Source organism: Haliotis rubra, unplaced genomic scaffold (assembly GCF_003918875.1).
Source record: "Haliotis rubra isolate DU_JTF1 unplaced genomic scaffold, ASM391887v1 Scf401, whole genome shotgun sequence".
NCBI lineage: Eukaryota > Metazoa > Mollusca > Gastropoda > Lepetellida > Haliotidae > Haliotis > Haliotis rubra.
In genome coordinates, this window is record NW_025767082.1 from 352606 (window position 1) to 379294 (window position 26689).

Sequence of the window (26689 nt, forward strand, 5' to 3'; positions counted from 1 at the left end):
AGCCCATGGAAAAGACACCAAGAATGGGACATCAACCATCAAGGTTTCAATAGAGGACACCCAAGAGTCAGCTATCAATTATTAACGAAACCTGGCCCATGGTAAGACATCAAGAATGGGACATCAACCATCAAGGTGTCCAATTGCCAAAAGAAAGAAAGTATCTCCAATATGAAGATACTTTGTTTGTGCTGTTGTTTGGATATCTTCACAAGGTTATTATTTGTTTTTATAATAACCTTAAGATATCCAAACAGCAGTTCATCAAACAAAACAGTATATATAATAACTTAAGAATCCGAACAGCAGCACAAACAAAACAGTGACACAATAATAAACAGCAAGGTATCCCACCATAAACACCGCCATCTAGTCTAAATTATGTGACATCCTCTCACCCACCATCACCATACATGGGGTGGTGGGGTAGCCTGGTGGTTCAAGCGTTCGCTCGTCATGCCGAAGACCCGGGTTCAAATTCCCACATGGGTACAATGTGTGAAGACCATTTCTGGTGTCCCCCGCTGTGATATTGCTGGAATATTGCGAAAAGTGGCATAAAACCATACTCACTCACTCACTCATCATACCTCCCCATACTAACATTTACAGGTGCTTCAGGAAGAGCTGGATTTTGCACTAGGATCACCATCATAAGCTCCCTGGACCTACACTGGAGAACACTGTGATAGTAACAAAAAGTAGGACAATCTTCATACATGTTGTCCAACAATGGGAACTATCATATGTCAGGGGAATATAAAGCATTATTGCCTGTTGACATAATAGTTATTGAGCAGTGATATTGTTTTCTACAGACATTCCCTGGACATGTTCTCTGTCGGGACGCACCTCATCAACATTTACCCATCACGATTTAGCATGCTTCTGTAATGTTGGTTCAGCCATTAACACACATCCTTTCATTGTTATTCTATACGGGAGTTACGACAAAACCTGCCCGTAGACCGGAATCGGTTATTACAAACCACATCAAGCAATGTCGATCCTTCCGGTCAGAAACACCGGCTTGTCTGAGTCTCAGTGCTGATCAATAGCCTCTCTTCCTCCCATGCTGTATCCTCAGGTAGAAGCTGGTCCTGTGGACATTCACCCAACTAAGGCCAAGACAACGTCACCCAACTAGTTGTACATTTACAGGTGACCGTATTGAGGGAGTGTAATCCCATCTAAAGCATTATGTATGCATGAAATACAATCATTCTGCCCAAGAGGATTAGGCAGCATATCATGTATATGATATATGTATTACCATATATGATATCAATGTGTATTACAGGCTGTTGAGTATGGAAAAAACATGCTATAAAGCTATGAAGTAGTTAAACAGCTCTATGTTAATAGGAACAATATCACTGAGTACGCTAAAATGACATCACTCCATCTATATACAAACAATATCAAGAAGTGCTATAAATTGACATGACTATCTATATACAAACATTATCATGAAGTACTTTAAAATGACACGACTCCATATATGTATAAACAATATCACGAAGCACTTTAAATTGACATGACTCTATCTAAGTAGGCACAATATCATGAAGTACTTTAAAATAACATGACTGCATCCATGTATAAACAATATCACAAAGCACTTTAAACTGACACGACTGCATCTATGTATAAACAATATCACGAAGCACTTTAAATTGGCATTACTCTATCTTAGTAGGAACAATATCATGAAGTACTTTAATATAACATGACTGACTGCATCCATGTATAAACAATATCATGAAGCACTTTAAATTGGCATGAATCTATCTAAGTAGGAACAATATCATTAAGTACTTTAAATTGACATGACTGCATCTATGTATAAACAATATCATGAAGCACTTTAAATTGGCATGACTCTATCTATGTCGGGACCATATCATTACATTCATCAAAACTTACAGGTAGAATACAGGTCCATAATTCCATGCAAGACACTACTGTAGGCACACAGCACCAGAAACACCATGCCAACAAGTGCATACTGAGGCATGCAAGACGATCTTGTTGATTACACCATTTGGTTATGCAAAACATTCATAGTATACCTAGGCTTTTGGCTGCAACATATTTTACTAGTATTTTAGTGTGTTTTTTTCAAACAGGTCACACCAAATCAGATTGTTGGACAGTAGCTATGATCAGATGGCCACCAGGGATACACAGATATGGATGTTGAATAAGTTGGTAGGGACTCGATACATTATTATTGCCATTCTTTGACACACTGAAAGTCATATTGATTGTGGTATGACTATCATGTGTCAACATAATGTTTCAATAACAGTACAATGTAGTCACACAAGGAATGACTCATAAGGAGACTGATCAAACTTCACAAGTATCTGGCAATAGCAATCAGCTGTGTGAAAGTGTTATGTTTAAAGGCACAATGTCACACATTTTCAACAATGCTTCGGCCTATATTATATATATTGGGGCATATACACTCACTTTAGCTTCCTATTCATGCAATAAAAGACTTATTATCCCTTATGATTTGCCTGAAATCGATAATTGAAACTTTCCAAACTTTCCAAACAAGCTTCCAGCTTATATGGAATGTAAACAGTTGCTCTGTACATCGAAAACTGTCACATGCAGTGTTTGCCAAACTGCTTTCAACCATAAGTAGGGTGTAGGATCTTCGTAAAGAGCGCTCCAAAGGGACATAACTCTATAGGGTTCGCTTGAAATAATGTCCGGACAGTAGAGGACGCGATAGTCAATTTATGCAACGTTGCATTAATTCATTAGAAGTTTTCAGTTAGATATTGTAATCTAAATACGTAATTTTGTTTTGAATTAAATTATATTGTAGCTTCCTTAAGGGCTGATAGTATTATTGAGAGAAATGCATTATTATTTTTGAAAAGTGTGGTATAATATAGTGCCTTTAAGGTTGATACTATCTGGAACATATACAGAAAAACGCTGCCCCTGTAATATCATGATATTAGAATTATCCCTGGTTGAATATAGTTTACAATTTCTTCCAATCAATGCATCAAATTTCTTTGAAGTTACATTACATGGTAATTTTAAAGTAAATCAACACTAGATTTTGGAGAAAGGTGCATACAGCAGAATGCTATTTCCGCTAAGTTTACAAGAAAATACAACATGGTAATCGTAATCTCTGCATAAAAACAAGGCCCAGCTGAGCAGGAAATAGAATTGAAATGGTAAATCACCATGTCTTGTGATGTTTTATCACAAATTACACATTTATATTGACACGACTCCATATATGTATAAACAATATCACGAAGCACTTTAGAATTGACATGACTCTATCTAAGTAGGCACAATATCATGAAGTACTTTTAAAATAACATGACTGCATCCATGTATAAACAATATCACAAAGCACTTTAAACTGACACGACTGCATCTATGTATAAACAATATCACGAAGCACTTTAAATTGGCATTACTCTATCTTAGTAGGAACAATATCATGAAGTACTTTTAATATAACATGACTGACTGCATCCATGTATAAAACAATATCATGAAGCACTTTAAATTGGCATGAATCTATCTAAACAATATAGGAACAATATCATTAATCTACTTTAAATTGACATGACTGCATCTATGTATAAACAATATCATGAAGCACTTTAAATTGGCATGACTCTATCTATGTCGGGACCATATCATTACATTCATCAAAACTTACAGGTAGAATACAGGTCCATAATTCCATGCAAGACACTACTGTAGGCACACAGCACCAGAAACACCATGCCAACAAGTGCATACTGAGGCATGCAAGACGATCTTGTTGTTACACCATTTGGTTATGCAAAACATTCATAGTATACCTAGGCTTTTGGCTGCAACATATTTTACTAGTATTTTAGTGTGTTTTTTTCAAACAGGTCACACCAAATCAGATTGTTGGACAGTAGCTATGATCAGATGGCCACCAGGGATACACAGATATGGATGTTGAATAAGTTGGTAGGGACTCGATACATTATTATTGCCATTCTTTGACACACTGAAAGTCATATTGATTGTGGTATGACTATCATGTGTCAACATAATGTTTCAATAACAGTACAATGTAGTCACACAAGGAATGACTCATAAGGAGACTGATCAAACTTCACAAGTATCTGGCAATAGCAATCAGCTGTGTGAAAGTGTTATGTTTAAAGGCACAATGTCACACATTTTCAACAATGCTTCGGCCTATATTATATATATTGGGGCATATACACTCACTTTAGCTTCCTATTCATGCAATAAAAGACTTATTATCCCTTATGATTTGCCTGAAATCGATAATTGAAACTTTCCAAAGTTTCCAAACAAGCTTCCAGCTTATATGGAATGTAAGCAGTTGCTCTGTACATCGAAAACTGTCACATGCAGTGTTGTCAATGTTTGCCGAACTGCTTTCAATCATAAGTAGGGTGTAGGATCTTCGTAAAGAGCGCTCCAAAGGGACATAACTCTATAGGGTTCGCTTGAAATAATGTCCGGACAGTAGAGGACGCGATAGTCGATTTAATGCAACATTGCATTAATTCATTAGAAGTTTTCAGTTAGATATTGTAATCTAAATACGTAATTTTGTTTGGAATTAAATTATATTGTAGCTTCCTTAAGGGCTGATAGTATTATTGAGAGAAATGCATTATTTTTTTTTTGAAAAGTGTGGTATGATATAGTGCCTTTAAGGTTGATACTATCTGGAACATATACAGAAAACGTTGCCCCTGTAATATCATGATATTAGAATATTTTATCCCTGGTTGAATATAGTTTACAATTTCTTCCAATCAATGCATCAAATTTCTTTGAAGTTACATTACATGGTAATTTTAAAGTAAATCAACACTAGATTTTGGAGAAAGGTGCATACAGCAGAATGCTATTTCCGGCTAAGTTTACAAGAAAATACAACATGGTAATCGTAATCTCTGCATAAAAACAAGGCCCAGCTGAGCAGGAAATAGAATTGAAATGGTAAATCACCATGTCTTGTGATGTTTTATCACAAATTACACATTATATTGACCAAGTTCATTATTTCCTGTTTGTTCACCTGAGGTGACTGATGTCACGTTTGACTATGCATACCACTAGAAAAGAATTTCTTTAAAAAATGACTGCAATGACTGTGAAGGGAAGTGCATTATGCTTGGTAGACTAAGGCTTAGTCTCTGAATATATATAATTTGATAGTAACAAACAAGCCCATTTATATTGAAAAGGAGCCCTAGGGAGACCAGAGATTCAGAACCTGAGGAAATCTAGACTTGCATTATTTGGGGCTTTAGCACAGCAGAGAGGGCTTGGCAGTAGGGAAATTAATGTGGTTCAGGGACTGTGAGACAGACTACCGTATATGACCGTCTATAAGCCGAATTTTGAGGACCAAAAAAAGCCGTCTGTAGAAGGGGGTCGTCTTATCCATGAGTTACACTTTCGTCAAACTTTTTTCCAGGGGTAAAAAAACAACATCGTATCACTTCGCGTGAACAAACAACAGAAGACAACTTTGTCAGTAGAGACGTCAAATTTGCAATTAAACATCACTAGACAAGATTAATTACCATTTAAGTTAAAAGTTGTTTTTGCTGGGCATTGTTTTATTTGCAGGGATTAAGATTACCGCATATTTGTCTCATTACACAAAGCCGAAATAGCAATCAGCTGTACACGCGTTTCCCGGCGAACAAGTTCAAACATGCACAATAATATAACGGGACGAATTCTGACGCAGTCATCAGTAAAATATAATACAGAATACCGTTATTTAACCCAAAGAAATATATCCTAGCATTGTGTAATTTTAGTTACAGTTTTTGCTCTATAAATTAATTAAGATTACCGTGCGTATTTGTCTCGTACACAAAGCCGGAAATAGCAATCAGCTGTGCACACGTTTCCCCGCTGTATATCCACTTTCCAAATGGCGTCTCGTTGTTGATGCAAGCAGTGATCGTTAAAAAAAGGTAAACAAACACCGGTAATCTTTATTATGTAATATTCTTGTAATGGTGTCTCGTCGTTGATGGAACATACTTACCGGGTACTCTGGTCTCTGTTGGCCGCGACCCATTGAGGGGGGTCGGCCTATCCATGAGAGATTTTCCACTGATTTTGAGAGGTCAAGTTTGAGTTTATCCATGGGGTCGGCTTATAGACGGTCATATACGGTATATACTTGGGTGCCCACAATAGTCAAGAAAATAGATACCATACCAGCAAATACTTCAAATTACCAGAACTCTGGTGCGTAGAATTCCCGGTAACACTGTATTCCGGTCACTGGGTACTAAAACATGAAAACCAATGTCACTTCCAGCTTGAGGTCACATCAAGTGTGTATATGATCCGACAGCTTCCATTATACTGCTTTACAAATGAATCATTCTTCATGTACTGGGAGTCAAGCATAGCAGATGTTACACTGACAAGTATCAGATGAAAAACAACATCTAGTCAGTATAATCTCATCAGTTATAGGAATTAATCATACATATTTACAATCAGGTAATCTCATGAGTTCATCTTCACCACATACATACATACATACACGCCTTGGACAGCTTCACACACAACATAAGTACAGATCTGAGACCAGCTTCACAAACAACATCAGTACAGATCTGAGACCAGTTTCACAAACAACATCAGTATAGATCTGAGACCAGCTTCACACACAACATAAGTATAGATCTGAGACCAGTTTCACAAACAACATCAGTATAGATCTGAGACCAGCTTCACAAACAACATAAGTACAGATCTGAGACCAGCTTCACAAACAACATAAAGTATAGATCTGAGACCAGCTTCACACACAACTGAAGTACAGATCTGGGACCAGCTTCACAAACAACATAAAGTACAGATCTGGGACCAGCTTCACAAACAACTAAAGTACAGATCTGGGACCAGCTTCACAAACAACAAAAGTACAGATCTGGGACCAGCTGAACAAACAACTGAAGTACAGATCTGGGACCAGCTGCACAAACAACTAAAGTACAGATCTGGGACCAGCTTCACAAACAACTAAAGTACAGATCTGGAGACCAGCTTCACAAACAACTAAAGTATAGATCTGGAACTAGCTGCACAAACAACTAAAGTACAGATCTGGGACCAGCTGCACAAACAACTAAAGTACAGATCTGGGACCAGCTTCACAAACAACTTGAAGTACAGATCTGGGACCAGCAGAACAAACAACTGAAGTACAGATACAGAGCAGCACAACACAACTAAAGTACAGATCTGGGACCAGCAGAACAAACAACTAAAGTACAGATCTGGGACCAGCTGCACAAACAACTAAAGTACAGATCTGGGACCAGCTGCACAAACAACTAAAGTACAGATCTGGGACCAGCTGCACAAACAACTAAAGTACAGATCTGGGACCAGCTGCACAAACAACTAAAGTTCAGATCTGGGACCAGCTTCACAAACAACATAAGTCTAGATCTGAGACCAGTTTCACAAACAACTAAAGTATAGATCTGAGACTAGCTTCACAAACAACTAAAGTACTAGATCTGAGACCAGCTTCACAAACAACATAAGTACAGATCTGAGACCAGCTTCACAAACAACTAAAGTACAGATCTGAGACCAGCTGCACAAACAACAAGAGTAACAGATCTGGGACCAGCTGCACAAACAGTGAGGAACAGGTCTGGGACCACCTGCAGAAACAGATAAGAACAAGGACCAGCACAAACAGTGAGGAACAGGCCTGGGACCTGAGAAGAAGCAAGAACAGGCCTAGGACCACCTGCACAAAGCAGACAAGAACAGCCCTGGGACCACCTGCACAAGCAGACAAGAACAGCCCTGGGACCACCTGCACAAACAGTGAAGAACAGGTCTGGGACCACCTGCACAAGGAGACAAGAACAGGCCTGGGACCACCTGCACAAGCAGACTAGAACAGGCCTGGGACCACCTGCACAAACAGACAATAAAAGTCCTGGGACCACCTGCACATAGAGACAATAACAGGCCTAGGATCATCTGTACAAACAAGACACATGCAAGCATGGAGTTATCTGAACAATTTAACTAACTCCTTTCAGCAGGAAATTCTAAATAACTACTTATAGCAGACATTTTGAGTAACTCCTTACAGCAGGAAATTTAACTCTCTCCTTACATTAGGCTTTTTAACTAACTCCTTACAGCAGAAAATTTAACTAACTCCTTACAGAAGGAATCAGGATTACATGAAGCAGCATACAAATGCTACTACCCATGTTAACGGCTTTGTTGCTCCTTAAAGGGACTGATCCAAATCAATGACATCGTGTGGCAGCTGAGTGCAGATGAGGCATATCGTGACAATCTGAGACAGTTAGATGGCGACAGAAGTTGCCTCCTTGATCATCCCCATCCAGCAATATCCTGCTGTAATGCCCATGCTCAACAGACGATATTTGCCGTCTGCTCCCGACAATCACCGATTCCCTGAGATATCACAACCCGACTTGCATCATCGAAGCAGATGATACCGACTACACTAATCATCGTCCATAATTGCCACCACCAAGCTACGGATCTTCGTATCATTTCCGTGATGGCCGAGCTGCTGATTGCCAACATGGGACATGCTGATTGACTTTATGACTTCAGTGTGATGACTCCAGCTATCATTTCCATTTGCTCCATAGAAGTCCATAGAGATTTCTAAATCTTTGGTGAAGTGCCCCCAAGAGGTAAAGTACATGACTGTAATGTCCAATGGTAGTCAAGCACATAAAACATCCTTGGTTGGAACTTTGACACATTTATATCATGGCAGAATCAATCTGTACTCTGTATGGAGAAACATTCTTGCATCTCAGCATCCAGCTCCCTACATCAACAAACCTAGAAAAACCCAAGCCCCATTCCACTTAGTGCTAGGACTAAGGCCCCACAAAGCCATATTAGTGCTGGGACTATTGTAAGCCTATGTTAAGTGGGGCAGGTTACAATAACCTTGGCAATGAGATTACTTGTTGATTATCAACTGTGGTTCTAGTAACTTCATTAGATGTAAAAGGCTTACAATAAAAGGTAATTATTCTCAGATAAAAGAAATTTAATTCCAGCTTGACTAAAAAGTCTTTCTTGTAAACTTTAAAATCTCCTTCCATAGATCTGAACTACATATGCTACTCAAAAGAAGTAAGGGAACACCTGATGTTTTTATATGACTATAGTAAATGTGTCATGGCTGGGGGTATTGCAACACACATCCTGGTATTCATTAACGTGTTCTGAGCAGTATATATACAGCTTATACCACGTCATGAAGCCAGCAAGTGGTGGTGGTGAAACACATCTTCAACCAGTGTATGAAATAAGCCAAAACCCCAGCCAGACACCAGGGCTGGTAACTTCAAAATGTTACTAGTCCAAAATGGATTGAACCAGACCAGACACCAAGATATGACTCAGATGTATATAACATCTAAATTTTTTACCAGACCTTTGGGCTGACTAGCTGTAAATCTGTCCTTCCTGGCTTCGGGTGGTCGGACGGGCCTTATTTCATACACTGCTTCAACATATCAGAACTAGGTGACACCTTCACACAAGCTGGCATGGAACTTCAAAGTAACTTTGGACCAATGATGTATTCTGTGGAAGAAACTGAACAGGCTAGCAATTCTCGAAACGTTCGTAGCCTTACGAACTTCTTAAGCCCATTCTTAACACATTGGCTACGATCAAAGTTAAGAATTCTTAGGGCTATGAACGTTTCGAGAATAAGGGCCCTGGTTCTCAGAATCAATTATAAGGAAACTGACAACTTGAGAAGTAACACTTCAAGGAAGCACACAATGTTGATCGGCCAGAATAAGTCTCATGTTCCAAGTTGCTATTGAAACTAGAAGCTATTACTGTTTGCACCATATTTCCATCTTGCCATACATGTTAGATGGTATGTTGTGTATGATGCCAAAAGCTACATCACATACGATGTTAAAAGTCATGTCATGTTTGATGCCAAAAGCTACATCACATACGATGTTAAAAGTCATGTCATGTTTGATGCCAAAGCTACATCACATACGATGTTAAAAGTCATGTCATGTTTGATGCCAAAAGCTACATCACATACGATGTTAAAAGTCATGTCATGTTTGATGCCAAAAGCTACATCACATACGATGTTAAAAGTCATGTCATGTTTGATGCCAAAAGCTACATCACATAAGATGTTAAAAGTCATGTCATGTTTGATGCCAAAAGCTACATCACATACGATGTTAAAAGTCATGTCATGTTTGATGCCAAAAGCTACATCACATACGATGTTAAAAGTCATGTCATGTTTGATGCCAAAAGCTACATCACATACGATGTTAAAAGTCATGTCATGTTTGATGTCAAAAGCTACATCACATACGATGTTAAAAGTCATGTCATGTTTGATGCCAAAAGCTACATCACATACGATGTTAAAAGTCATGTCATGTTTGATGCCAAAAGCTACATCACATACGATGTTAAAAGTCATGTCATGTTTGATGCCAAAAGCTACATCACATACGATGTTAAAAGTCATGTCATGTTTGATGCCAAAAGCTACATCACATACGATGTTAAAAGTCATGTCATGTTTGATGCCAAAAGCTACATCACATACGATGTTAAAACGATGTTAAAAGTCATGTCATGTTTGATGCCAAAAGCTACATCACATACGATGTTAAAAGTCATGTCATGTTTGATGCCAAAAGCTACATCACATACGATGTTAAAAGTCATGTCATGTTTGATGCCAAAAGCTACATCACATACGATGTTAAAAGTCATGTCACGTTTGATGCCAAAAGCCACATCATGTATGATGTTAAAAGTCATGTCATGCATGATGTTACAAGCTACATCATGTATGATGTTACAAGCTACATCATGTATGATGTTAAAAGCTACATCATGTATGATGTTAAAAGCTACATCACATATGATGTTAAAAGTCATGTCATGTATGATGTTAAAAGCTACACCATGTATGATGTTAAAAGCTACATCATGTATGATGTTAAAGATCATGTCATGCATGATGTTAAAAGTCATGTCATGCATGATGTTACAAGCCATGTCATGCATGATGTTAAACATCCATATATGCCACTCAGGATGTCATGTATGATGGTAAAAGTCAATATATGCCATATGTCCATATGTATCATGTAGGATACTAAAGATCAATGTCTTTATGACAGGATGTCATGGATGATTGTAACTGTAAATGCCAAACAGTATTCTTGATTGTTTTCTTTTACCAAGTACGAGGTCTTCAAATTTCCACATACCAGCAACATTTGATCCAGTTAGTGCACTAAAACAAGAAGTGGACAGGTTCTGCCTCAATAACCACAAGAAAAAACAACATTTTTAAAATTTACCCAACAAAATATTTTCTGAAAACATGTCCTACATTGTATAAGTATACTTCAACTTATACTGTTCTCCATGTGTACTCTCCTCTGTTGCATCCAGGTACACAAGAGGGCAGAGGTGGCACAGTTGTCTAAGGCATTCACTCTGCAGAAACCTTTGATTGCAGGCTCAATTCCCAGTTTGCCTTGAATATGATTCTGGGTTTGCCAGCACCACATCCTTCCTTCTGGGTTCCATCAGAGGTAAACATCTGCCACCAGTGTCACCTTTCTTGCCGTAGGAATCTGACATACTATCACTGGAGTGTACCCCAACTCACTCACTAACTCAAGGAACACATACAATATAGGCCATGTAGATCTACGTTTCTATTTTCTCCTCTATAAGAGTTGGTCTGACCCCCAGCGGACACCATGTCCAGTGTCCAGCAAACACCAGGAAGTTCAAGTGACTCCCAGGGTAGTAACTGATCACAAGATCAAGATGACTGCACAAAATGGAAGCCCAAACGGTGCCCCTGGGCGCCAATCAAGTGGTGAGACGAGCACGGCCTCCCCTTGACAGAGCTCCCTGGTACTTAATGGACCCCTCAGCTTGGTTTTATATCAAATTAGGAGCGTATTATTGATATATAATATGTTCATTGCTGACATTAACTAGATACACAGATTACTCCTTATAATATTTCACTGGAGGCGGAAGAGTTGGCATGGAAACTAAAATCATTTAAATGAATTGGGAAGATCACCAGTGTTATGACCCCCATCACTTCTGTAGTATATATAACACTTTGAACAATTAGTCCAGCACAATATGTTTCTGGTTGTACTGACCATATAGTCCATTACTACTGTGTTAACAATATGGGGCCTCAGGTGAAGGGGCGGTGGGGTAGCCTAGTGGTTAAAGCGTTGGCTCGTCACGCCGAAGACCCGGGTTCGATTCCCCACATGGGCACAATGTGTTAAGCCCATTTCTGGTGTCCCCCGCCGTGATATTGCTGGAATATTGCTAAAAGCGGCGTAAAACTAAACTCAGTCAGTCAGTCAGTCATAGCAGGTGATTAAAGAAACATACTGCTGGTTGTGAAAGGTCAAATGCCTGCCCACTGGAAGACCACCCTTCACCCAACCCACTTTTGTTTCCCATAAAAACATAAACATTAATAATTTTCAGAATGAATTCCTATGCTGAAAGCAGCCTCGCGATCAGTTACTACAGATACTACTCACACTTTGCTAAGGATCACAAAAAATCACAACTTTACTTAAACGTATATTTATAATTTGAAATTGTATCCATTTGAAATTGGATAAATAATGATATGGTAACCCCTCTTTAGGCAAACAGTCACCTTAATCTAACCTTATGCACTTGATACATGAGTAACCATAGAAATTGTTTTCATGGCACTAATCAACCATTTTGCAAATCATGGAACGAGTCATTGACAAGTACACAACACCTGTCAATAGCAGGTATGGGTTCCACAAGACGAAATGACAAACTGTAACCTACAATCCATGCTTACAATAAGCTTAGATATTTAAACCAAATTTGACCCAACATCACAGTTTTCTGTTGAATCCATGATTTGATCCTTAGCAAAGTGTGAATAGTATATAAGTAAGAAGTTGGGAAGTACCCTCATTGTTTTCAAGATAACTCCTGCACATTCACACATCATGCCTTCATTTTTAATGAAAATAGAAACAAAATGAAGTTATTTTGTTGTAGTGAAAATATCATTTTCAGTTTATGTGTTTCTATATTCTACAATTCTGTGATTTGCTTATGTAGCAGGGCGTGGAGTCATCCCACAGATGACATCCTTACCTTGTCAGCTTGCTGACGGGGTTAACCTCTTTAGTCATGTGGACAAGGCGTCCGACTTCTGATCAGAAGGTCCGTGGTTCGAATCCCAGCACGGGACTCGGAAATTTTATGGCCGCTACATTGGCGCCCAATGTGGGGCTGAGCACGTTAAGTATTAAATTTGAGCAAAATAAGTCTCAGTACCCAACTATGCGGCTCGGGGCCGTGCCTTCTGTTGACGAGGGAGTATGTAGCAGGGCGTGGAGTCATCCCACAAATGACATCCTTACCTTGTCAGCTTGCTTGTGACGGGTTAACCTCTTTAGTCATGTGGACAAGGCGTCCGACTTCTGATCAGAAGGTCCGTGGTTCGAATCCCAGCACGCGGGACTCGGAAATTTTATGGCGCTACATTTGGCTAGCGTGGGGCTGAGCTGCGTTAAGTATTAAATTTGAGCAAAATAAGTCTCAGTACCCAACTATGCGGCTCGGGACGTGCCTTCTGTTGACGGGGGAGTATGTAGCAGGGCGTGGAGTCATCCCACAAATGACATCCTTACCTTGTCAGCTTGCTGACGGGGTTAACCTCTTTAGTCATGTGGACAAGGCGTCCGACTTCTGATCAGAAGGTCCGTGGTTCGAATCCCAGCACGGGACTCGGAAATTTTATGGCCGCTACACATACTTTGGGGTGAAATAATTTTTCTAACTCAGATTTATCAGTATTTATGTAATTATTTTGATCTCTCTAATAATCCTTTGGGCAAAGTATACATGCTTTTAAGTATCAATTGAGAAAAGTGTTTGGGTCTAGGGTGTCCTTCCTGATACTAAAAGATATTCTGGTTTGAGCTTGACACCACAATACAAACAAAGAATTATGGGTGTGTTGTTTTTTTAACAGGGACCAACTGTAGAAGTTGACATGAAGGGAGACAGGGAGTCCAATTGTCAGCAATATCAATCCTCATTCAGTACTAACATCTGTATTATAGTGCTCTTTTGAATCAGATCAAGACAAGGGTTCTAGTTTCACCTCGAGAGACTTTCATCTTCCGTCTTAGCATGATGGTTCTCGAAAGCTAAGTAGGGACACTTCAAAACAATATCAGGCTAAAGTTGATAGTCAAATATTTTCATATTTTATATGAAACTTAGTGTGTAAAATAACCCTCAACTATTAATAGTTAAAAAGTTACACTGCTTCTGAACTTCCTGTATTTCCGTGCAAACTGAGCGTGCTCAGTGGGACAGGAAGACTCCATGCTTCCATGGCAGTGTTCAGGAAGGGAATCATGGCAGTTATTATAGATCGAAGAAAACAAAATAAAATCTTTTTACATTGTTGTTTTTTATACTTTCTTGCAGAAAAGTCAATTAGGAGAGGGAATATCTGATATCTTCCCCCTATGCATGTGCAGCACATATAACCAGATCAATACACACTGATGACCTGAAATACTCTCCCCAACTTGGCAGTTCAGGGTCGTTATTATACTGTAGCTCTTTCTTCAAAACAAGAGTTTATTAAATAAACAAGAAGACAAATTCATCAATGTCCCCAGCAATGGCAAAACACTGTTCATGAATATGTCTACGAGTTATGATTATGTCAAATGTTTTGGTGTGTATATAGAAAAGTGGAAGGAGAGTATTGAAAGGTTTTAAAAAGTTCTGCTCCAGAAAGGAGCACTGCCACCAGTTTCAGTCTAAGTCAAACTTGTTGGCATGGAAATGCAAAGATATTTTATTCAGAATTCCAAAACTACCAAAAGGCACCAGTACACCACCAGGCCAATCTATGTGCCAAGTTTGGTGAAGAAACATTGAACGATTTTAGAGTTCTGCTTTGGAATAGAGCACTACCACCAATTTCAGTTTAAGTCAAACTTGTTGCCATGGAAACGCCAAAAATATTTCATTCAGAAATCCAAAACTACCAAAAGGCACAAGTACACCACCAGACCAATCTATGTGCCAAGTTTGGTGAAGAAATAGTGAACGGTTTTAGAGTTCTGCTACGGAAAAGAGCACAACCACCAATTTCAATCTAAGTCAAACTTTTTTGATATAGCAAAACTACCAAAAGGCACCAGTACACCACCAGATCTATCCATGTGCCAAGTTTGGTGAAGAAATATTGAACAGTTTTAAAGTTCTGCTCTGGAAAAGACAAATGTACACAGATGCACGGATGGAGTCCATTTTAATACCCCCGCAAAACACGTTGTGGGGGATAAATATCTTTTACTGCATCTTGACACGTTGTAAAGACATGAAACAAATCCTCCATCTATTGCTTCAGGCCTTCCTGTTGATGTGCTTCTGTCCTCCCTGTCTATACACTTTAATCCTTTTCATCTATATGCTTCTGTCCTCCCAGTCTATACACTTCAATCCTTTTCATCTATATGCTTCTGTCCTCCCTGTCTATACACTTCAATCCTTTTCATCTATATGCTTCTGTCCTCCCAGGCTATACACTTCAATCTTTTTCATCTTTTTGCTTCTGTCCTCCCTGTCTATACACTTCAATCCTTTTCATCTATATGCTTCTGTGCTCTCTTTTTAAATTGCCATTATAACACATCTACACATATTGTGTTAAAATAGGCAGAAAACCGTGTTTTTCATGGTGATGAACCATTGAGAAAATCTTATAAATGGCAGTTCAGAACATGTAATAACAAATTTTAACCAAAACACGAAATTACAATTATGTCACACAGTCATAAAAAGACCATCCGAATATTTATATTGAATTATATATGCTTAAAAGGTGATGCTAATGAAATCTGAAAATCTAAATGAATATTGACATCAAGCTGATTTCCGGGAAGTGCATGATCACTAAGCTTAACACCAATCACATTTCAAGGACTGTAGTTTAAAAAGAATTGCAGAAAGTTTTTTAAGATCAAAAAGCTTTACAGTAGGATCCGTGTCTCCCTGCACGCACATGCTTTACTTAATACAGATATTACCACAGAGCACAATCAAGTATTAATCCACCAGTTTACCAAGCAGACTGGGAAAATCTCACTGACTTCCTTGTCCTCAGTGCCAAGTGGCTGGTACCAATCACAGTGTAGACATAGCCTCTAGCCAAAAGGAGAAACATGCTCCTAAACCGTTATCATCTTAGCCGACAAGATTAAATGGCTTTAAACGAGACATGTCAAGTAGCCATCGCCAAGCGTCCGGATGTCCAACATGTCTGCCGCGTGACCAACTAGAGCCTAGGTCAACGTTGCACTGACCAACATCACTTTTAGGACCTATATCTAATGCATTTGTGGCATCCTTTGTGATACACAGTAATGGTATCAGGTATGAACCAGCACACCAGTGCTTGAGAGTATGAACATCATAAAATGACAAACAGCCAATGATAGAGGTTTCCTATTTGCCACATTCAGAAGCCAGTCCAAACATATCCTGTATCCTTTCCTGGTCACACTGGATAACAAAAGACAGGGCATCTATATTGCCACAAACATTAACATCCACCAGGCATCAAGCTAAGAGTCGTCTATATTGTCACAAAACATTAACATCCACCAGGCTTCAAACAAAGAAGTATTTTCTTGGATTTCTTACTATTCAGTTGTCAAGATTTCTGAAGGTCAAATAAAGAATGAAGGAGGACAAATTGTACTGACACAGATTTAGAATGTTTAGAACATTCTATCTTGTTTGCCCACAGAAAATGATATGGAGAAATGGAACTAAGATTAAAACAAGGTTCATCCTTGTGATTATTACTCGCATAAACAAAACAGATGTAACAGAAATATACAACAGGTAGAGAATATAACTGCTGGAACATCATGACTGGTGTTTCCAATTGATGCAGAGCAACATCAATGTGACATGGCCTCTTTATCAGGGTAAATAACCTTATACTCAACACCAATAATCTACCTCAGTGATCTATATATAACTGGTTGATATAACCACATATCCAACGTGCTGCTCTGACTGTAGGGTATATAACTCTATAGTCAACCTGTGATGCAGTGATGACACCTCTATGCCTGTTCTATTGGTGGAGTTGTCTCACGTGACAGGAGTGGCTGGAGGACAACCACCTGCCCCAATGATGCACCTACATGCTTTATTACCTAACACATTATAAACTGGTCTATCAGCGGCAATTGTAGCCATCAGTTCCTAATACATGGGATATATGGGTTTTACCACCTGACCAGCGCCAGACTCAACTGATCACAAAAAGCAGGCTATGTTATTTCATTTTATCTACTGCTTTTAGGAAAAGAGACACCAATAAAACATTCACTGCCAATAGCTTAATCTTTTCCTGCAATATCAAATAATAATCAGTCATGGTTTGCCTTTAATGCAAAAACACATCTTTGTTCCCCACAGCATCCTGTTCTACGTGGGTGAAGCCAATTTCTAGTGTCCCCTGCCGTGAAATTGCTGAAATATTGCTAAAAGCGGTGTAAAACTTAACTCACTCACACACTGTTCTCTAGCTGCAACATGGAAACTGACTCACCTACCTGTTCACAATCACTTTCAATGGAAAGGGGTCCAACGACTCCCTATTTGGACTGGAATATTTCTTGGGATTTGTATCAGATCAGCATCACATTATGATAAAGAATTTGTTGGCTGTCTGACAGTGATATACGCTTGTAGATGACATGCAACCTAAATAATGCATATTTTAACAAAAGTACATATCAATGAAGTATTACCATGCAAGCAGCTCTTACTGAACAAATCTATTTCCATATTTTCCCTCAAATCACTGGCTAACAGTTTCCTCTTCAGGAAGACGTATTGCCTGATGTGCAGAAACTCGTTAACAATTCTGGAGTTTAGCAAAATATCTAAAGGCAGCCACTGGGAATCACATTCTAGCATATATCAACCATGGAAATGCTAAGATAATCAATTTGGTAAAAAAAGGGATGTCCTTTTTAAAACTGGACACTGGGTCAATCAACAAATATTGTGTAGCGGCCATAAAATTTCCGAGTCCCGTGCTGGGATTCGAACCACGGACCTTCTGATCAGAAGTCGGACGCCTTGTCCACATGACCAAAGAGGTTAACCCCGTCAGCAAGCATAACTGACACGCTATCTGCTCCCTGTAGACCTGTTACTATGCATTATCACATTATCACAACACTCGCTGACACACTGTACATGGCATTTTGTAGGATTATTGGAGAACATCGATATCAACATATAATTTCTTTTCATACAAGTAAAAAAACTTCCACTCTTATTAATCAAATATATGCTACTCAAAAGAACTGAAGTAACCCTGATTCTGATATTAACATAGTCAATCTGTGGTATGGTTGTTAATCTGTATATGATTATTTATAGATACGACCATGCATATAAATAAATCTTTCAATATATAATCATAAAAAAGTAAGAGAAATATATATGTTATACCAAGTATTAGAACAAACACAAGCTTTGATGACACAACATTTATGATAATAAGAATAACAATAATAATAGTCCACTTATATTGCGCGTTATTCCATGCACATTGCATGCTCAAAGTGCTGACATATTACCCCTGGTCAACGAGTACAGAACACTCCCTGTGGAGAATACAACCGGTCGCCTGGCGCTCAAGGTTCAAATTCAGACTACCATCGTATCATAGGAGGTACCCAATTTACTGCTGGGTGGACAGAGGCAATTTTGAACAAACTCACTTGCCTAAGGTGAGACCACATGTATCACATGTGCTTCATTGTGGGGCAGGTCTGAAGTCCTAGAAACTCTCAGGAGTCAAGCTGCCAAACACGGTCACCCATCAAAGGACTCTCGTGCCCAACATTGCTTAACTTCAACTGATTGTAGCCTGAGCTCTACTCACAGGACCACACACTGCCACCAAGTATGATAAGTAAAACCTAACAGCGAAACACACCCAACAGTTTGCACATGCCCCAAGCTGCATGCCCCACAATTCAGCAGCTAGCGTATTTTTGCCTATATCCTAAGCCTCCTCATATTGTCAGCCATTTTAATCACTCCTCATCTTTAAAACATACATCATAGCGCTTTTACGTTTTTTTACGATTCACGCAAACGAACAAAAGAGCTGAAGGAGCTGATGAAAACATGTCTGATTATAGAAGTCTATATAATGTTGAGTAATGAAGAAAGGCATCTATAGTCACCTTGGCATACATACAGCTGCCATTACAGTAATCAATGTCCTCATTAAGGCTTTACATCAGCAACAATGTTCCATATTGACCTGACCACCATCCACGTTGCTCTCATAGATCAGGCAGGAGGACTCAGGTTTTTTTGCTTGTTTTATCAATTCATAACTTCAAATAAATATTTCTATAAAAATGCTATGCAGCCATTGGAAAATACACAGTGAAACGTGATGCCTGTGACGCAACCAGGCACATCCATTCTCCTTCTACACTTCTGTGTACAGTCCACGTCTGTGACTAGGTCCAATTACGTTGACGCCACAACAGCAGCTGAATTACCTGCAATTAGGTTAATCTATCCACTAGATGGTTATACCTTATCTGACAGATTTATGAACTGATTTGATTATTGAGAAATGTTACAAACATTACGTACAATGTATGCCTGAATCAATAGTGTCTCTCCATATATCCACACAGCACAGCTGATCACCTGGCTGCAGGACATGCTGCATAGAAATCACATGCCTCTGAGCTCAGTCAAAACAGTACCGCTATAAACCTGTTGCTTAATTGTTTTAATGTAAAACAAAAATAGTGTAGTAGAGAAATCCCATTGATTTTGTTGTTATTCGCTCCAGATTACCATCAGTAACATGTTGAGAGTCTGTGTCAGTGTATTGATCCTCGTAGATGGTTGTGATAGTAGTCTAACTTGTATAGTCCTGATTCAAGTTGTTCCAATCAGGTAGGGAGATACGACACATATCAACCATCAGTGTTACAACTCACCTTCTGACTGGCACACGCGAATATGTCCCACACCACCTCCAGTGTTGAGAACAGCAGACCTCACATATCCACAGGTATTCAACATGGCAGAACCTTCAGCTAATACACTGCTTTTCAAATACAAGTTCAATAAAATGGTGACTACTGAAGCAAATCATGAATGAGGCCTTACCATAAGACCTTCAAACAATGACAAAATGCCTCGAGCCTGGCTTGCTTAATAATGTACATTCCATGTCAGAATTAACAGTGTGCAGCACCTGGCCATAACAGAACAACAGGCAGTGATCAGGCTTACTCGCTCAGGTTCGTAAAAGGTAATTATACAGGTGTTAAACCCCAATTAGAATCTAGCGTCCGCTGATCAAAACATCACATGTTACCTCCAATAATGAAATGAAATAATGACTGTACTGGTCAAAGCACATGGTACATCATCGTAGTTGTTTATTTGGAAATGTATATCACGCCTACATTACAGCATTCACGGTTGGATGGCTACAACTGAGACAACAACAGGGTACCGCAAGACCCAGCTGATTCTATTTTTATCACATATTCTTATATTCCCAGTCGGGGTAGACCGTGTAGTGCAGTAAGGGTGCTATTATGATAGGGGTCTTGGGTCCAAGTGATGGTTCCGGTGAAACACCTTATCTAACTGGTGTGCTGGTCTGCTTGGGGGAATTAACTCAGCAAAGAGTCCGAAGTCACAAGAAGCTAATCACAATTTTATTTACAAGAATGGAATTACATGGGGTGGCCACAGAGAGTCGGTACAACCCTCTGGGCTGAGGGCTAGAGCTGACCTGTGATGGGAGTCTAAACCCTACCGACAAACGAATGGAGATAGTGACTATTTATCTAAAACTGAAACAAGCAAGAGATTATGATTTGTTGACTGATACAAAAATGGGTGTAACCTACAATAACCAATGAAATACAGAATATACACGATGGGGTGTGTCCTACAAACACAACTTCAATGACCAGACTGAGGGAGTACTTAATCCTGTTAATCCTATTTCAACTGGCACTAATCTTGTTGGCACTTTTACTGGATGCTTGGATGCTTACCCTGGGCTAGATCTTAACGAGCCTAAGTTGATGTGTCAATTAAAGGTGCTTGGATTACAATAGATGTGTTTACTCTGGGCCACGTTTTAATGACCCTAAATTGGTGTTTGCTCATGTTATTGTCATATAGATGATGACATGTTTTCTTTATCAAAGCAGTTTATTAAACCATCTAGACATAAGTTTGTGTTACTAACAGCTTGAGTCCTTGATACCTTAGGCTAGGATTTATCTTAAACATCTGTGAAATTGTGCAGCCGTCATTTATACCTTTTTCAATAGTATGTCTGTGAGATGAGTTTTACAACTTTTGACTGGAGTCTTTCTCTAAGCTATTACTGATGCATGATTCAACTAATATTCTATATCTATATTTTCCTAATATCTGAATCCTAATATTTTGCTTGTAGTGGTTATAATTAAAAATGAATTTCTCGTATGAATTATTATTCCATGATAGTGCACTAAGACACTTATCTGTGATTGGTCGTCTACACACGATCAATGGTAGCTCAAATGAATATAATTCTGTACATACAGCCATGCAATTGATTTTTATGCTATTATGAGATATATTTTTTTATGACAAGAGGAATTTATAGCAAACAAAATCCACACTTGTATTCTTTTCTGCCATTAGGGGGGCGGTGGGGTAGCCTAGTGGTTAAAGCGTTTGCTCGTCACACCGAAGACCCGGGTTCAATGTGTGAAGCCCATTTCTGGTGTCCCCCGCCGTGATGTTGTTGGAATATTGCTAAAAGCGGCGTAAAACCAAACTCAGTCAGTCAGTCTGCCATTAGGAGAGATGTTCTGTTGTGTATAGGAAGGTTGATGCAATCCTCATTATGAGTGTATGGAAACAGTGCTAGAAACTGCTTCATCTTACAGAAAGCTATCATTTGTATTATACTACCCATCAAAAGTTTAGACTCACTAGTGTAAATGTAGCCACTTACTTCAGTCACCTGTTCGAAACTAGATTTTGCAAAATATTCCCCACTGTTTAAAGGTACTGTTTACACATGAATTGATGTATTGTAAAACAAATTTGTAACGTTGAAAAGATTATTGTCAAGGGTTCAATAAATGATAAAAATCAGTGAAAATTGGCGATTTCTTAACAAAACTTTACACTAAAACGCAACTGTTCACATGCACGATATTTGCACAAGCTTTTCAGCAATTTGATACATGATCCTCGTGCAATTCATCCGCATAAGCTTTGCAGGTGGTTCCCCTAAGTTAATTGAGAAATTCATCTTCGATGTAACCATATATATATACATAACATATAGTGAGTGCTTTAAGTGAGTCTAAACTTCTGATGGGTAGTATATTTTATTATACTCTAACAACTCTGTTCATTGGCATGACTAAAATTAGTGAAATTTCGAGGTTTTATAGAACCTATTCCAACATATTTTAACGTAAAAAATTAATTGACTTTCCTATATGCTGGAATATTAAATATTTTGTAACAAAATTTCAGACAATAATATTCTCTTCAATGTGCCTCTTCTAGTAAGGAGGGGCGGAGGGTAGCCTAGTGGTTAAAGTGTTCGCTCATCACACTCAACACCCAGGTTCAATTCCTCACATGGGTACATTTCTGGTGTCCCCCATCATGATATTGCTGGAATATTGCTAAAGTAGTGTAAAACTACACTTACTCATTCTAGTAAGGAGTTTTAAACTCTCATCCTAATTACTCATTCACAACAGACATTTCCAGCAAAGCTATCTTACAACTAAGTGAGAATGCCCCGATCTGTGAGTGTTACAGTACCTGGAATAATCTCTGGTAGTCTTCTCTGTGGTGATTTATAAAAAATATAACCGTACAGCCATTCTTCTAAGAACTGTAATTTAAATACAGAACAGCAAACCATCTGAGGCGCCAGAATTGCACACCAACATGTTCATTAGTTGGTGCCAATGCCGTAAGACGATAAGCAGCATCAGCAATGGTGTGTTATGGCATATTACAGAAATAGAACTCACTGTAAATGTGATAAATATGATTGATTTAATGCAACAATTCAATAAGTTAATTCTCACGTTATTTTTTCAGGCTGTGAAACTACCAGGTTAGCATGTTTATATTGAGAAAGTACAGGGAAAACAGGTTTATTTTCATGTGAACTTGTTTAGTCTTGCCTGATCCTGATCTGTGGTAAAGGACAATGAGAAACACAACACTAACTACACCCTCCCATCCTCAGCCACCGACACAGTGAATCGGCACTTCTATAAGCACCATCCTGCTGAAACCGACTGTGCTAATGCTGTAATGTATGCTAGGCATATTTCACGTGTATTCTTCGTCTGGAACCTCCCATGATGTCCCTATTAAACACTGAGGCTAAACCGATCACCAATTTCACTGAAAATTAGAACTGCACGTTTACCTCAGCCTGAATCAATTAGCAATATGTGGCCATGGCTCAACCTCCATAGAGATCCACAAACTGTGCACATCACGCTGTCTGCTTCGTTAAGAAGTTCACTTTGTTTGAATGTCCCAGTATACATATTTAATGATGCATTTAATGATCTTTTCATGATAATCCTTTTTATGTTTGAACTTTTTCTACCTGACTACAGTACTCCCCAGTGCCAATCAATAAAGCCATCATCCCAAACCGTTCTCTATGCATCTGCTTAACATAAGTCTTGATCTAAAAACTTTACTCCTCACGCATAAAAGATCCACATAAAAGTTAAAATTCAGTGCAAGCCATTTTGTCTCAGGACAGTAACTCCTTCACAACCATCCCTACTCTAGACTCAACAATATCAGAGATCGCCATGGCGATAAATATTACTGAAACATTTACCAAAGTAAAAATTGTTAAAAATTGTATTTATTTCCAGTACATAAATGTCAAGTCTTTTGTAGGAAATGTTCCAATTTACAACTGACATAAATAAACCAATAATTACTTTTTGTATCATGGAGAAATCCAGTTAAAGATCCCCAAAGAGTTTGTGTATTTCCCCGTCCCCTTCACCCCCATGAAAATAATAACAACATAAATAAAATATAATGTGCAGACATGGGATGAGAACTGCCTACTGTTTCTCTGTAGACTGGAAGTGGGTTGATGGGTATGTTGTGTGGTCTGCTGGAAATATTGGGAGTGAGGAGTGAGTGAGTGAGTGAGTGAGTGAGTGTGTGGTCGTGCTGAGTCAAAATAATTTTAATCTTACTGTTTCTGTGAGTGAGTGAGTGAGTGAGTGAGGAGTGAGTGAGTGAGGTGAGTGAGTGAGTGAGTGAGTGAGTGAGTGAGTGAGTGAGTGAGTGAGTGAGTGAGTGAGTGAGTGAGTGAGTGGAGCCCCACATGGTTCTAGCAATTTTATAGCCCAAAGCTGTTACAGTCCGAGACAACATTACCACAAACAGAAGGCTCATAATGAAAAAACAAATAAACAATGTCCCTGATGACCAGTTAGACATTCAACAAGGCTGTTTAGTCCAATATTTGACCCTAAAAACACTGACCTGTGGCAAGCCTCCAGCCAGGCTGATGTGTCAATCTCCTTGGTAAGTGGATCAAAAAATGGATGCCTAGGTGTATTTTACGTTTACAACACAGCAGTGATTGGTCGGAAGTAGGGTAAGTGTAACATGTTTCGGTAATACCCAGGATGCACTAGGCAGGTGACACACGAGTCTGCAGCTTCCCTGATTGCCAACAGCCAGATGATCATTAACTAGGACCTGGTTGATTACATGACAGAACACACCCTCTGTTGTTTTGTACAGATCAATCAATGTATAATCAATTGCAGACTAATAACTCACACACCCACAAAATACATATACTGTGACAAAACCGACACACCTACCTTCAGGTTCAGAGCGCAGTCATAAAAACAGTTATCAAACAATTTTTAGTTTCTTCAAATACGACCCTGAAAACCTGCCCAGAATGTAACCTTTGTTGGTGATTGTGTTGTGAAATATTCTTGTAGTCAATACACGGATGAAGTCTCATTGCCAGGCAATTTCCAATAGCACAATAATAAATTTTCTTTTGTGATCAATCCAAATAATTCTGACTTACTTGGAAATCAATATTTAAGAATATTTTGATAAACCACCTTCAGGTTAAATGTTGGCCATCTTCTCGGTACTTTCATTAAAATATATAAAGTGATTAAATTCATGAAAACATCACAACATTAGTATCAGATTCATTGATGGAATAATATTCGGAAAAATGACACATTATATGGTTGTTTGAGGTTGAAATATATATGATACTGTAGCACATTAACTCCACCATCCACATACGACTGTTGGTTGATTGCTGAGTTCTGTGCCTCACATTGAAGGAACTGCCTAATATAAATCTTGTGATGTGAATATAACTCTATGTGTGATAGAGCTGTATTCACAATACCATAAGTCAGTTAAACAAATTGTTTTACAGTGACAAGTCAGTCAGATAGGCAGGGTTGTGTGACCTTTGGAAGATGTACCAACTTGACGAAAGTGCAGAGAGGAAGTGCTTACAGGAACACCAGAAGAAATAGGGCTGAACATTAAGAGTGAGTAGGTGAGTGAGTGAGTGAGTGAGGTAGGTTTGAAGCTGCTTTAGCAATATATCAGCAATATCACAAATGGACATCACCAGTGGGTGTCACACATTGTACTCATGTGGGGAATCAAACCCAGTCTTCAGCATGAACATTAGGCTACCCATCGCCCCTGAACATTAAGAGCTGTCAAGAAAACTATGGATCCACCACCAGGGAAGAAAGCCCCTGCCTTTAACTCCAGAAAAAGATGGGCCAGATGATGTGGGGACCTATCCTGGATGGCCTGTGTTGTCAACAACACCAGAAGCATTCCAGAGAATTCCTGATATGATAATGACCGACCTGTGAACAACCATATTACTACCTAAGAAGTCATTTCGTAAGAGCATACATTCCAGTATCACAGAAACATTGGCAATGCAGAAAGTATCACCTCATTTGGTTCCAACGTTTCTTATAGCTAACAAAATAAAACCCTGTCACAACATGTCTGAATGTTGCAGATATGAAACTGAAGATGATCCGGAAAAGTTCCTGCAATAAGGTGACTTTGATGAAACCTGTCTTAATCACATCTAAAGTACAATCTGTAAGTATCTGATACTGAATAATCCTGAAGTCTGACCATTTTCAAAAGAACAACATACTGCTTGTTTTACTGACTTGTAACAATGAAACAGTTTGCTTGATTGACTTCAGTTTTGGAGTGAATACCTTGGGAAATCACACTATGGCATGTACACAGCAAAACATTTCACTTCTACGCAGTTCCTGCTATGTGAGGGTAAGCACTTACCAATCAGCTTACCAATCAGCCAATCAGCCCTGGTACATAACAAACAGTAAATACGGAGAATATCAACCAG

The 26689-nt window shown here is 38.9% G+C and overlaps 1 protein-coding gene across 1 annotated transcript in view; it reads right to left on the bottom strand.

Annotated features, from left to right (window-relative positions):
* LOC124287574 (potassium voltage-gated channel subfamily KQT member 1-like) overlaps positions 1–20636 on the bottom strand; it is a 158179-nt gene extending 137543 nt beyond the window's left edge. Inside the window, exon 1 of the mRNA XM_046724064.1 lies at positions 20202–20636. The gene's annotated coding sequence lies outside the window, so the exon portion shown is untranslated. The remainder of the gene's footprint in view (positions 1–20201) is intronic.
* Positions 20637–26689: the final 6053 nt, after the last annotated feature.